The sequence below is a fragment of the Camelus ferus genome, chromosome 34 (genome assembly GCF_009834535.1).
Source record: "Camelus ferus isolate YT-003-E chromosome 34, BCGSAC_Cfer_1.0, whole genome shotgun sequence".
NCBI classification, from domain to species: domain Eukaryota; kingdom Metazoa; phylum Chordata; class Mammalia; order Artiodactyla; family Camelidae; genus Camelus; species Camelus ferus.
The window spans coordinates 13,723,951-13,738,172 of NC_045729.1; the positions used below are offsets into that span (position 1 = coordinate 13,723,951).

Genomic DNA, 14,222 nt, shown 5'->3' on the forward strand with positions numbered 1-14,222 from the left:
CTGGGGGCTGTAGCCACAGCAGTCTGCGGGAACTCTGTATAGGCGTATACATATTTCCCATGCAAATACTAAGCTCTTTGTTCTTTTCATTTTTTTCCCTCTAAGTCAGATCTTCAGCAGCCACCTTATCTCCCCAACAAGACAGAACATATGATCAGAACTGAGAGTTTCCACGATAGCTGATTTTTCACAGGACTCATCTTTCAGTGCAGTGTAGACATGTAAGTGTCTTAGGAGTTTGGTGCTCCAGCCTCTCTGGACCCCCCTGCTGCTCTCACGGTTATGAGGTTCAAAACACTGGTAGCAATACCCTCCTTCCACGTTTTACCAGGAGTACATACAAGTCCTTCAAATTTCACAGATTTTCTTTACATTTCAGCTCTAGCCTCCTCTAGCCTCATTTTTTTTCTAAACGGGAAAAGCAAGTCATCTTGTCTTAGGTAACGCTGCCTTCCTCAAACAAGCCTCTCGAGCTGGGCTGTTGCCAGTTGAAGGTGGCCTTGTGCTGTGACGCACAGGCCCCTAAGGGTTGTGCAAGCAGCCGGGCTCATCTTTCGCTGCAGAGTTGGGCACCTCGGGCATCAGCCTGGACCCTCCTGCCCTCTCCCCTGTGCCTCATCCTTTCCCTTTTTTCCCACGGTTGCTGCCTTGTGTTCTGTGGTTCTTGTTTTGTGTTTTTCGGCAGCGAGTCCTGGGAGGGGGTGTCCTCTCCCTAAACCTGTAAGATTCTCTCCAGTTTGTTTTCTCTTGGAAAACGGCAGACCTTAGATGGGAATCTCACCCAGTTTCATGCCCTACAGTTGTGTTTCCTCCCCCCTTCCATCCTTTCTCTAGTTCACGCTTCTTGCCTCCCTAAATCAGGATCCACTTCTCTCCTTGCCGCTGATGCAGCACTTGACAGCCTTGCCAGGTCTGCCCCCCTTCAGGTCTGGGAAGAGCCACTGGTGCAGTTTCTCCAGGTGCCAGCCGGGCAGCTCAGGCTCCAGCCAACCCAAGCGCTAAGGTACCCGCCCGGCTGTTCTCGTTTCCACAGGTGCTATTGCCAAGCTTAGAAGAGGCAGCTTGTTGGGGGTGGGGGAGGCTGGGGATGGAATTCTTCAAGAGAGCGGCCTCCCCAGATTTCCCTCTTTAATGCTTCCAGCAAACAGGTGGCCACTCTACTGGTAGGAAATTCCTGAGTATTTTTACCCAACACCCCGTGAACAAAATGGCAATGTTACTGGACGTGTCATACAACCAGGCATACTGAGTAATGTCCCCATTAATCAATTTGCCAAAGAAAACACGTTGCTCTCTAAACTTGTTTGGAGAGATGCTAGCTATGTGAAGGACGAAAAACTCAGGCATCTGCTTAAAAGTACACTGTCACCATTAAAATGATACATACTTGGTGAGCTGGTGCATTTTTAAGCGAACCCTTCCCTACACAAGACTGGCGATCCAGTTGTTTCAAGAACCTCACTACAATGCCCTGGGGAGTGCCTGTTGCATGGGGATTGAGGTGGAGATAGGACGGAACCCAAGGGGGATGGAAGTTTTACCAGATTTATCACTGTATTAAGAAATGTCATCCTATAAAGAAATCTTCCGGCTGTAGTATGACTGATTCATTTTTTGATCCATCCATTCATTTATAAAACACGCTGAGCCTTGCCTTCTCATCAGGCATTTTGCTGCACTCTAGACATACAAAGATAATTGAGACATGGCCTCTGCTCTCAAGGAGCTAACATACGGATGGGAGATTCACAGGCACACCCCTCTGAGTACGTAAATGAGTAACTTTAGGGTAGTGTGCTAAGTGTGGTAACAAAGGTATATGTGACATAGAGAGAGGACCTAGGGGAAGTCCTTCCTGAAGGGCTGATTTCTGAGCCAGGTCTCAAAGAACGAGGACACGTTTTTCAAGCAGGCAAGAAAATAAATATTTGCAAAGGCATCCTGGTATGAAATTACAATGGGAAACCACAAATAATTTGGTTTGGGTGTAACATAGGCATCTCAGAGACGGAAAGAGCAGCGTCAAGAGCTGGGGCCAAAGGCATCCAGGAGATAGATGATGCAGCACATTGAATGTCAAGCTTAGGAGTGGGGACTTAATTCGAAGGTACTTGGGAGCCACTGAGAGCTGAAGCAGGAGAGTGACAATTAAATCTGGGGGAACGTGGCTCTTTCCCATGCAGTTGGCAGCTCCTCGATGCCTTTTATTTATTTAAATATTGTATTGTATTGTATTATGCCAGACTTGTAATATGTGTATGCTGTACAATGGGATGGGATATGAGATTTAATATTATAGTCTGAGGGCCTGGCATTTATTAAGCTCTTACTAATGTCTGCTGAGTGGTGAAGGCTGACATGGTCTCTCACCCTTGCTCAGATGTCGGTGGTACTGAGGACCACAGGCCACGCCTCCAGACTCCCTTCCCCTGCAGGCTCTATCACACACAAGCAAGAGGAACTGCTGGGATGTCTCCATGGGGGTGAATTGCAGCTATGTGACAATACCCCAGAGATGTTCCAGAGATTATCTTAACCCCTCCATCACCTAGAACTTTCATTCAACCTATTGCAATATCTCTGGGAAAGGACACTACGTTTCAAAATGTTAGTGAGACATAGAACTCACTCTAGAGAAACCTTTTATTTTCAACCCTGTTGAACCATGTCCCTTTTGCAAGGTGAGTGATACCTGTGACAGACATAAGCAGGACAGACTAAAAATTCCCCAGGCGCTTTCTTTCCCCAGGCCATGCCTGTAGAAAGTATCACCAAGAAGAGATGGTTAGGCAGACAGAGGGAATGCGAGACAGAGAGATCGAATTTAGACTCTTCCATTTATTCAATAGAGTTGAAACTATATTATTTGAGAGGTGACAAAATCAAAGAAAACTCTAGTGTTGTCTACAGAAACTTCCCTTAACCAGATGGAATTTCTCTTTTTCATGTGTAAATTTTTTTAAGTGGCTTTTTATTTCAAAAGCAATACGTGCCCATGGTAAAACATTCCAACAGTGAAGGAAGGTTTAAGGTAAAAAGTAAAACCTCTGGACTCGCTTCCAGAAATGGTGGACACGCCATAAGGAGCATAAGGCTCTCCGTCTCGTTTTGACACAGACAGAATTATGTTAGATAATCTGTGTGCATTTTTTTCAAGTAACAATATGTACTGGACATTATTCCATGTCACTGTCTATGGAACACGATCTCCTTCCTTCTGTGTTGTTTTTCTTTCCTTTTTTTCAGAACTTACTTTTTGTCTTATTTCTTATTTTTACTAGCTAAACAATGCAGAAATGTACAATGTTGATCATATATCCTTCTGTCCTTGTGTGACTTTATCTACAGGGCAGCTTCCTAGGAGAACCTCTAGATTAAGTACACACGCACTTGAAAGTTGGCCAACATTGTCCAGCTTTCCTCCCAAAGAGTCACAAAATATAGACGTCCACTTGTAGTGTGTGTTCCCCACTTGCCAGGCAATATAGTTTTGTTACCACACTTTTAAAGCTCCGCCAGTTTGATACATTAAAAATGATACCTTGTTTGTATTTTACTTTCCACTTAGTGAACTAGCAGTGAGACTGGGTATTCTTTGCCTGTGTGGTGGGGCATTCATGTTTCTTTTTCTTTCTTACCGGTCATTCTTGTATAGGGGGTTGGTCTTTTTCTTACGGATTTCTAAAAGCTGCATATACATGAAAGGAATTAGTGCTCATATCATATGTGTTAACCAGTTTTTTTTTTTGCCCAGATTGTTGTTTCTGACTGTTGATTGTATTTTTTTATTCTGATGATTCCATTTTTAAGTTGTCATATTTATTATTTTCATTACTTCTGGGTTTTATAATACTTAGAAAAAGCCTTCTCCATGACAAGATTATACAAAAATCCATTGTTTTATTCGAGTATTTTTATGATTTCATTTTTATATTTAAGTCTTCTGTCCATCTGGGATTTAAAAAAGTTATTTATGTATTTGTGATTCATTCTTAAATATATTTTTCTTTTTTTAATTAATTAATTATTTTTTAGGCAGGGAGAGGTAATTAGGTTTATTTATTTATTTATTTTTAGAGGAGGTACTGGGGATTGAACCCAGGACCTTGTGCACAGGATCTTGTGCATGCTAAGCATGTGCTCTACCGCTTGAACTATACCCTCCCCCCAACCTGGGATTTATTTTTGATGTGCAGAGAAGAATACAGCTCTACTTTATTTTTTTTCTAAAAGACTAACCATTTTCACAACACTGATTATTAAATATTTTTCCTACTGATTTGGAATGCTTCTTTTATCATAAAGTTATTTTGTTTGCACTTGGGTCCATAGCTGGACTGTCTACCTTTTTCCACTGATCTGCCTGTTCCAGCACTCTACTACTAGTTACTGTAGCTTTAGAATGCATGTAAAAAAATTAAAAATGTTACAGCTTTAAGGCAGTGAAAATGCTCTGCGTGATATAATGATGGATGTATCTCATTATACCTTTGTTCAGACTTTGTTCAGTGAACCTAGGGTTCACTCTTGGGGCTACACGAGAGTGAACCCTAGGGTAAAATGTGGATGTTGAGTGATTATGATGTGTTGATGTAGGTTCATCCCTGGTTAAAAAAAGGTACCGTTCCAGTGAGGTGAGTGATGATGGTAACGGGGGAGTCTATGCATGTGTGCGGCAGGGACATGGGAATTCTCTGTGCCTCCCTCTCAAGTTGTAAACCTAAAACTTCCCTAGAAAAATTAAGTCTTTTAAAAAATAAAATAAAGTAAAAGAACTTTAAAGCTAACAGAACTAATTTCCTTTTGTCACTCTGTTCTCATTGTTCTATTTCCACAGGACCTATACTCAAGTGCCAATTAAAAATGTAATTATATGCTCTGTTTGTATACAGTAACAATGGCTGTTAAAATAATTGAATGATTCTTAATAGCCAGTATGATTTTTTATTGTTGTTTTTACTTCTAACATTTGCAATGTAAACAGCATTGATTCATATCTGTTTTTCTGATTTGTTCATGTGCTACAATTCCTTCTTGTGCTTCCCCAAAATAAACTTTTGGCTGAAAACTACTTGACAATGTCCCAGTATCAATTCAGTCACTGTCCTGAAACTTTTAAAACACACAAAAACAGGCAGTGCCTATTGCAAACTGAGAACACTAGGCCTGTGCTGGAGTGTGGACAAAAAAGCCCAAGTTCATCTTGCCTCTCCTCCCATAACACCAGTAAGTGCAGGGTCCCAGAATCAGCCTTTACTATTTTTCCCTCTATACTGGGTATCTCTCATCTATGTATTTAATTAGAGATCTAACTTTTCAGTCCTGGAAAAGAGAGATTGACCAAAAGTATTAAGGAGATATTTGGAATCTTAGTAACTGTAGTCACAGTGACCGAATTATAACCCTGACATGGTTTACCATAGGCTGTATCCTCCCTCACCCATGCCTCTCCCTCCTTGAAGTCCATAGGCACTCTGAAGGTCTCTTGAAACATCTGTGAATCACAGGCAGAAGGTTCAGAAATGCAAAGCCAGAAAGTTCAGAAATTACAATCAGAAGGAAATGACCGATGACTTGTTGGCAAGTTCTATCCTTCCCCGTCATCATTTCCACCACCACCCCCTCTCCACGACAAGATCTGAAAGTTCAAAGCTAGACATCACCTCTATAGGACCTGCCAAGAGAATCTCTCATTTAGGCTCCTAACTTCTAATTCTCCATTCATCTTGAAGCTTCAGATGGGTACTCTTTTAACCACCATCCACAGAAAACCTGGGAAACAGGAACTGATAGACTCTCTCATGAAACAGAATAAGAAGTGGCTTTGACTGGTTTATGTAACCATAGGACAGCCCGGAGCTGGTTACCTGGTGAAGTCATGGGCACTTCCTTTGATGACCTTCTGCCTGAATGCTTTAGAAAGACTTCCTGAATTGGACTAGAGATGGGACTAAATGATCTTTGAGTTGGGCTGTGCATGAGTCATGGAAAGCCTCCCCAAGGAGCTGGCAGCTGAGCCAAATCTAGAATGAGATTCAAACAGGCACAAAAGGGAGAGGAGAAGAGAAAACAGCGTTCCAGGTAGAGGGGAGAGGATGACAAAGGCATGGGGTGTGATACAGTATAGTGGGAGCTACAAGTAACTCAGTACTGCGTTTTTGCAGTATTAAATGCCAAGTAAGGAGTGGCATGGATGATGCTGGAGAAGTAAGGGGTGGCCAAGTCCTGGGGGTCCTGGTGTACCATGACCAGAAGCTTGGGTTTTATCTTACAAATGTTTGAAGGGTTTTTAAGCAGATGAATGGAATATGGTAACTGGGATAGTCTCATATGTAAATATCATAGTGATGACCTTACCAAAAAGAATACAAGGCAATTTTTGTTAATTGGTTTGTTTGTGGGGGAGGTAATTAGGTTTATATATTTTTAGAGGAGGTACTGGGGATTGAACCCAGGACCTCATGCATGCTAGACATGCACTCTACCAGTGAGCTATACCCTCCCCGACAAGGCAATTATGAAATTAGCCTAATTAGTGAAGGCTGGTGAGACTGTTGTCATTCATATGCTAGGGGAGCATCATACCTATTCTAAAATTGACAAAAAGAAGATTCCACCTGGCTTCTCAAACTGGATTATGACATAGCTGGACTTACGGATTGGGAAGATCATCCTGGTAGTGTTGCAGGAAATTGTTTTAAGGGTATTGAAACTGCAAGTAGGGAAATAAGTTAAAGTGCTATTGGAATTGTCTAGATGAATGACGACAGAGGCTTGAATTAGAGCCATAGGTAGAGACAGCTGTTGAAGACAAAATCAGCAGATTTGCTAAAAGACAGCATTAGATATAACATGGCTGCGACAAAAATGTACCTCCCAGAAAGGATCACAGTTAACTAATAACCCCAGCTCCTGCCTGAAATCCAGCACTGCTTTGTGCTTAGGGCATGCTTCCCATGGGCTGCATTATGACTGGGTGTGGACAGGATACAAAGGCAGGACCATCCTGGGAAAGGTGGAACTTCTCCGATGGGCAGCTTAAGCTCCAAGATGTTCCATCTACTTTGCTGAACTTTCCTAGAACTGCACTGCAGTGTGAGATTCTTCCACTCAACCAGGCTTCCAACCTTCCTTCCATGATCCATAAGGGTCAGACCCACATCAAGTTCTGATGACTCTCCCAGAGAGCCTGGACTAAACTTATGGTGGGTAAGCTTTTGGGCTCTGGATTCACAACAACCTGGGTGTGAGTCTGGCCCCACCATTCCTGGATACGTGAGTTCCAGCAAATAATTGAATCTCTTGAAAGTGCCAGTCTTCTCATCTGTAAGATCATAAGTGTGGGGATTAAATTAGTCAGGCTGATGAAGTACTTAGCACAGTATCTGGCCCCTAGTAAGTACCCGATAAATGTTAGCCATTCTTATTAGATACAGGGGATGAAGGAGAGGAAGAAATCAGGGGTGATTCTTAGATTTCTGGCTACTTACAATACATAGAATAATCACAAGTACTTCCCTCAAATTAATTCTCCTTTTGTGTACAGCAGATATCCTTTTGAGTACAAAAGAGATGAGGAAATCCTTCCTTTCTTTCTTCCCACTTTCTTAACCCATCTAGCTTTCATGGGTAAAGGAAGACAAACTATAAGATGATCCATCAAAATGGACATTAAAAAAAGACTCCTTGACTGGGGTTTAAAGGGTGGTGATTTTGATAGAGTTTTATTTAGAAGAATTTAGCTATTAACTATGAGCTAGCAATCATAATGTGAAGTGTGTCTTCACACAGGATCCTCCGCGTTCCCAGACACACTTACAAACCTTAAGACAGAACCAAAATTCAAAGTGTAGACTGGAATACGGAGTTAAAACTGGCCAAGTGGAACAGAAAGGAAAATGTAAACGCTTGAACAAAATTTTAGGAAATTTGTCCTCTAAACCTGGGATAAGGAAAAAATCTAGCTGAATAGTGTTTTAGGTGAAAAATTCCGTGGTTTTTAGGTGACCCGGCAGCTCCCTGGAGCCCACAGTGCAATTTTGGCTTGTAAAGAAATGGGTGTGGTCAGTCTCAGGCTGTGTGGTTGAAAGTACAAATATCCTGATCATGGGAAACCTCAGTTTCCTCATCTACAAAGTTAGGGCCTGGGGGAGATATTTCCGAGTCCCATACAGCTCTACTATTTTTTGTGAGACTGTATTCTATGACTTTTAAATTCTAAACTTCCTGCATTTTCAGGAAATGACCATAGAAAAGATACACAGGCTTGGTGAAAACAGATACCCCATTTCCCTGGTTAACTTTACGGCTCGAATGCTCTGCAGTGGGGGAAAGTCTCTTGGTGTGCTGATGTGACCCACAGACACCGCCTGAATCGCACGTGACGATGGAAAAAACCTGTGTCCATCTGTTTTGTACCAGGTCAAGCTTTGCACAAAACTATTTCTCTTGAGGTGACAAACTTGAGCAACCCGTTTTTCCTGAAGTTTGCCTGATAAATATGTTTCTGATGAGCTGTGCTGTCATTCATCTGTCTTGCCATAGCCTTGGAGGGCCCCTCCCAAGCCGACTAGTTGCTTACTGACATTGGTAATCAAGGATTTCAGACATGAGATCAAGGTCAACATGGGAACGAGACAGAAGGGGCTAGAGAGCCCTGGTACACAAGCCCCTCACTAGGCTCCACTGCCTCTGGGCTGAGGGAGGGCATGGATCCCAGCATAGCGGGCAGCCTGTGATGGTTTTGTGGGCACGGGTGAGCTTACTCCCCCATCACTGCGGCTCCCAGTCTCTTCTGGAACCCCTCCTCAAGCATTTGCAAGCATTTTAAACGTATTTTTTTTTTAGAAAAGGGCAGTAAAAGAGAACAATCATGGGGAAAGCAAAGCTTTAATAAAAATAGAATTCCAAATATTTCAGCTAGGATCTCTTTGTCTAGCTAAAAGAGATTTAGAGAGTGGATCAAAAGACCTGCATCTCCTTCTTGTTCTGCAGTTAACCAGGTGTACGCCCTCAGGCGAGCCACTCGACAACCCTGGGCCCCTGTTTCCTCACTTGTAAAACGAGGAGGAACCCCACCTTGCTACTTTCAAGAGTGTGGGAGTCCTTGCAGGGTGCCCTGGTTCACACAGGACCCCTGACCGAGGACCAGGTCATATACTAAGCAGCGAAGGAGTTGTGTACAGGCCTGGAGCTGAGCTCCGTGAAGCCAGTCAGAAGGACCCTAGCACCGAAGTGTCTGAAGGGCAGTAAGCAAGAACTGAAGTCCCAGGGCTCCCCGGTTCCTGCCTCAGGTAAGTCCCTCCTAGGTATTGGTTGAGTTGCTCCATGTCTCACTGTCTTCATTCTGTTGGGCAGGAGAGGCCACAGAGAGTGAGGGGATGGCCAATGGATCATGTTCTCGATGTTCTACAAAAAGAGAAGTAGCAGAAAGGCCAGAAGAGGAGTCTCCCCTGCACGTGGACCACAGCTGACTACCCCATTCTCTTTCCAGATCCGAAGGGACCCGGGAACGGGTGGCTGCAGCACCCCTGGCTGCGCAGTTCTTTTCATCCCCTCAGCAGCATAGCTGCCAGCTTGGGCAAGGAAAGCAAAACCTTGGACAAAAAGGGGTAAGTCTGGGAGATGCTGAATTAGACGGGCTTTTGGAGATTTTTGTGGGATCCGCAGACATCTGTATTTTCAGGGGAGAGACCTGACTTTTTTATTCTGGTGCAATACACACAACCTAAAATTTACCATTGTAACCATTTAAAAATGTACATTTTAAAATGTCAATTCAATGGAGAGGCCTCTTTCAGTGACTTCAGTTCTCTCCCTATGCTGATGTAGACTGTGTCTTCTCTGCTACCAAAGCTCCTGACTGTTCTGCAGGGTCAGACTGCAGGGTGTCACTGGTTAAGGTGTGTTCGGCTCCGGCTGTGGGGAAGCACCCCAAACACCCTGTACCTGACAGGAAGCTATTCAGTGGTCATTTCTCCTTAATACAGGTGAGCTCTCATTTGCTGCCATGTTCCTTTAATTTTTGTCTTGGTCTTGGCCCTGAGAACTTGCCCAGACCTGTGGCTTGCCCTTGGGCCCGTTTCCTTTTGTTCTGCTGCATGTTTGTTCTCTGCGGACTCCAGGCTTATTCTGACTATGAAAAGCCTCTTCTCCCTGGGACGTGACGCGTCCGCCCCTTCGGGGTCCAGCGTAGCTCCTGTGTCAGCTGTGATGCTCCGCTTCTGCCCTCCCCCGGAGCTCCCGTCCCATGTCCCTGACTGCCCACTGGTCCTTTCCTCCGGAATTGACCCTCAGTGTTCTGCCAAGCGGATTGCAACATAGCCGGAAACAACCTTCATTTTTTTTTTTTTTTTTTTTTTTTGCCACAAACCAGCTGCTCCTATAACTTCTCAGTCCCTGTCAGTAGTCTAAGTCATTTAGACAAGAACCAAAATCCTCTTTGATCTAATCTCCTTTCATTGCCCTCAGCCAGTCAGTCCCCAAGAACAATCAAATTTTCTTCCAAATATTGATCGTTGTTTCGGTCCTTCCCTCCTCCCCCCTCCCATGCCCATTTCTAGGTCATTGCGACCTCTAGTATCATCTAGCCCTCCTGTCCAGTCTTGCCCTGTGCCAGGCCGAAGCCAAACTTACCTTCATTAGTTAAGTCACGCCTGTTCAAAACCCTGGAGCTCTCCCCTCTTCCTCTCTAGTGGGCTTCTTGCCCTTATCAGGCTGTTAAATTTCCCCTAACTTGCTCCTGTTCTAGACAGTCGTTCTGCCAGGCAGCTATACTGTAATGGAAAGTTTGATGGACCTGGGATTAGACCTGCTGGCAAATCCCAGCTCTGTCCTCAGCAGAACCACCTGGAGGAATTCATTGACTCCTGGAGCCTTGGATCCCCATTTGCAAAGTGGGGATAACAGTGCCTGTGTCATAGAGAATTTTACGAGAATTTAATGAGGTCACGTGGGTGGAGGCAGGTTAGCCTTGTGCTCAGAAACCACATTTGAGTGGACTCCCTTGGCTCAAATCCAGGCTTTTTTGCTCAGTCACTGTGTGACCTGGAGTAAGTTCCTCAACTTCTCTGGGCTTCAACTTTTTCATCTGTAAAATGGTGATATGAGCAGTGGGTACCTCATAGGTCTGTCGTGACAATAAAATGAGATAATTCACAGAAAGCGCTTACCACAGAGCCAGGCACAATGTCAGCTCTGGTGGGAACAAGCTATTATTATGTGCAGGAGACCCAGCAGAGTGCATGACACCAGTCAGCACTTACTACGTGTTTGTGTGTGTGGCTGAATCCATCTTATCCATATGACCTCACTTCCCACTAATTCTTGCTATGCACATTCTTGTGCCATTCTTCCTCCAGACAGGCTGACTACCTTGGCTTTCCACGAACATATCTTCTACTTTTCTTGCCTTTGGTGATGGTATATCTCTTTTCTAGATTGTCATCATCTGTCTCCCCGGCCCATCGAAATTCTTCTCATTCTTTAAGGTCCATCCTAAACCCGGCCTCCATGAAATTTTTCCCTTCTTACTTTGGTACTTACTGATTTCTCACTCTTCTGAACCGCGTTTAGCGTCTGATACGCTAAGATGCTTTTTCCTGTGTATTTGTGTTACGTCTTCAACTAGTTTGGAAAATCCTCCTCCGTCTAGCATTGTTTCAGAAAACACAGTAAATACAGTGAGTATTTAATTTACAAGACACCCTTATCAATTTAGAGTATTGCTTGAGATGAGATGCATTTCCAGATTATATTGAGGGTGAAATTTGGTGAAAGGGACACATACTTAGTTGTCTGAGGGTGAGGAAGGATCTGGAACTCTGAAACAGCTTTTCAGACCAGGAGTCTCTTATCAACAGAGTGGCGCACGAGGGTGGGCAGATGATGGGGGGTGGGGCAAAGGGGGTCCTACCGGGTGGGGCCAGGGCCTCTGGCCTCTGGGCCAAAGCCCTGGAGAAATGCTAAAGCCCAGGGCCTTCGCAGGTGAGGGGCTGGAGACAGAGCACGGCTGACACAGACGGGAAAATGTCCCCACTCACATCTGGCTCTTGCTGCGACAGGTTTTGCCTTTAACCAGTTTCTCAAGCCTCTTACATCTTTGCACAACATTTGCCCTATTGAGAAACTGGTTTTGCATGAAACCTCCCGTGGCTTGAAGCAAGGCTCTGTGACGGCGTTTGCATACCGTTGGGGTGTGACCCCTCCCAGATGTACCAATAAAGATGAATGAAACGGCATTCAGATGACGTGATATGAAGGACATCACTGTGGCCTCAGAATCTTTGAACTGTGTGAAAGGTTCATACCAGGATGTCACAATGAGAGAGAAGGCCAGGAAAGTCTAGTCTAGGAGGCAAGGTTAAGAACATTGTCTTTGCCCCAGTTCTCACGAAGCCTTCTCTGTGCTCTGCAGCCACACTGCCTCCCCCGTCTCCGGACTCGTGCAGGACGCACTGTCTAGACTACACAGCTCAGTCCCGGTGATACATATTGTCTTCTAGAAGTTGCTTTTTGTGTCCGTTGTGAGTTCCCTGAGAATACAGACTATCTCTTACACGTTTCTGCTGTCCTGGAGGGAGCCTCTCCATACAGTTGAACTCAGTGTTGGGCACAGTGAGATTCTCAACAGTAAGTGTTGATGGATTTGCTTTTGAAAACGCAAATTCATAAAAAGTGGCTCCACAGAGGAGAATTAAAGGACCTGTCTCTATTCTAACCTGGCAGGTGTTGGGAGTCCCCAACATCGTTTGTGTGGTGGTCAGCCGCCGCCTCCTTCCGTAGGTCAGGGAGTCCAGACAGAACAGGTGGGAAACATGGTCCCAGTGCTGCCCAACTTAGGAGAGAAAGATGCTCCACCCAGTCCTGAGACCCCTCCCCAGTTGCCCTTTCCCCTCCCCACCATGAAGACCATCCAGTGAGAGCTGTGAGGGGCCTCAGAGCTTGTCTGATTCAACTCCTTTCTTTTGTAGGTAAGGAAACTTGGGGCTCAGGGAAGAGCAGGCGTGGATGGTGGAGAGAGGACAGATAGGCTTTGGGGTCAGGGAGAATGGGACTCGAATCCCAACGCGGCCACTCTTCAGCTGTGTGATTGTGGGAGGGTCTCTTCACATCTTGGGGCCTCCATTTCCTACTACCTACCTACTGGGGTCAGGGTGAGAATTAAGTGAGATAATGTATGTAAATGCAGTGTGGCCATAAGAGATGCTCAGTACTGGTGGTCCCTCTCTCCTCTCCTTCTCCAGAATGTCCTGCCCAAAGTCAGAAAACAATTTAGTGCTCGCCTCTCCTGTTTTTCAAGCTAAATATTCTTTAAATTACATACTAAGGCTAGCCTCCCACCCACTAGAAAATTAAGATCAATGATTAAAATGTTTAAAAATTACTTTCACTGGGGATTTGGGCGTATTTATTTATTTGAGGGGCCAATTAATTTTGAGCTCATTTTGATGCTTCAGAGATAAAAATAACTTAAAAGACAGGCATACTGCATTTCAGAGTGAAATTTCAAAGGTACTGAGGTTTTACCCACTTCCAACCACAGTGTTTGAACTCCTGGGACTCCTGAAATAGTTCTGATGGCCTTATAGCCCTTTAAATGAAAAATTCCACTCTCTGATATATTTACAGGCTTTGCTTTGCAACTTGATATTTTTCACCTGTCTTTCTTAAGACACACTCTGCTGTCCATTAATCATCAATTAGAGCTAAAATGAAAACAGTGCTGTTGACATTCTTTTAAAGAAATTAAAAAATGTATTAGTAAATGGGAGGGGAGGGGAGGGGAGGGGAGGGGAGGGGACAGCTCAGTGGCAGAATGCGTGCTTAGCATGCAGGAGGTCCTGGGTTCAATCCCCGCACTGCCACTTAAAAAATAAATAAATAAATAAACCAAATTACCTCCCCCCACCCCCCGCCCAAAATTTTTTTCAATGTATTGGTAAAGATCATGGGGGACCTGTGGGGAGCTTTACTCTCAGAAATGAAATGGACATTTGTATCATTTGTACAAATTAATGGTTGGTTGATGATAAACCTTTCTTTCCCATGCTGGAGAAAATTCCCCAGGATCATGCTTTCTTTGAAAAATGTTAGGTAGCTAATACTCATTGTGTTGGGCTGCAAATATACCCTTAAGTACGTGCAGAATCAGGATTAGACCAGAAGAAAAAGTCTTCGTGTGAAACACTTCCTAATTGTGACTATGACGTTCTCAGACTGTG

The 14,222-nt window shown here is 44.3% G+C and overlaps 1 protein-coding gene across 1 annotated transcript in view; it reads left to right on the forward strand.

Moving 5' to 3' along the window:
- GPR19 (G protein-coupled receptor 19) overlaps positions 1-9,750 on the forward strand; it is a 67,234-nt gene extending 57,484 nt beyond the window's left edge. Inside the window, exon 5 of the transcript XR_004317106.1 lies at positions 9,494-9,750. The gene's annotated coding sequence lies outside the window, so the exon portion shown is untranslated. The remainder of the gene's footprint in view (positions 1-9,493) is intronic.
- Positions 9,751-14,222: the final 4,472 nt, after the last annotated feature.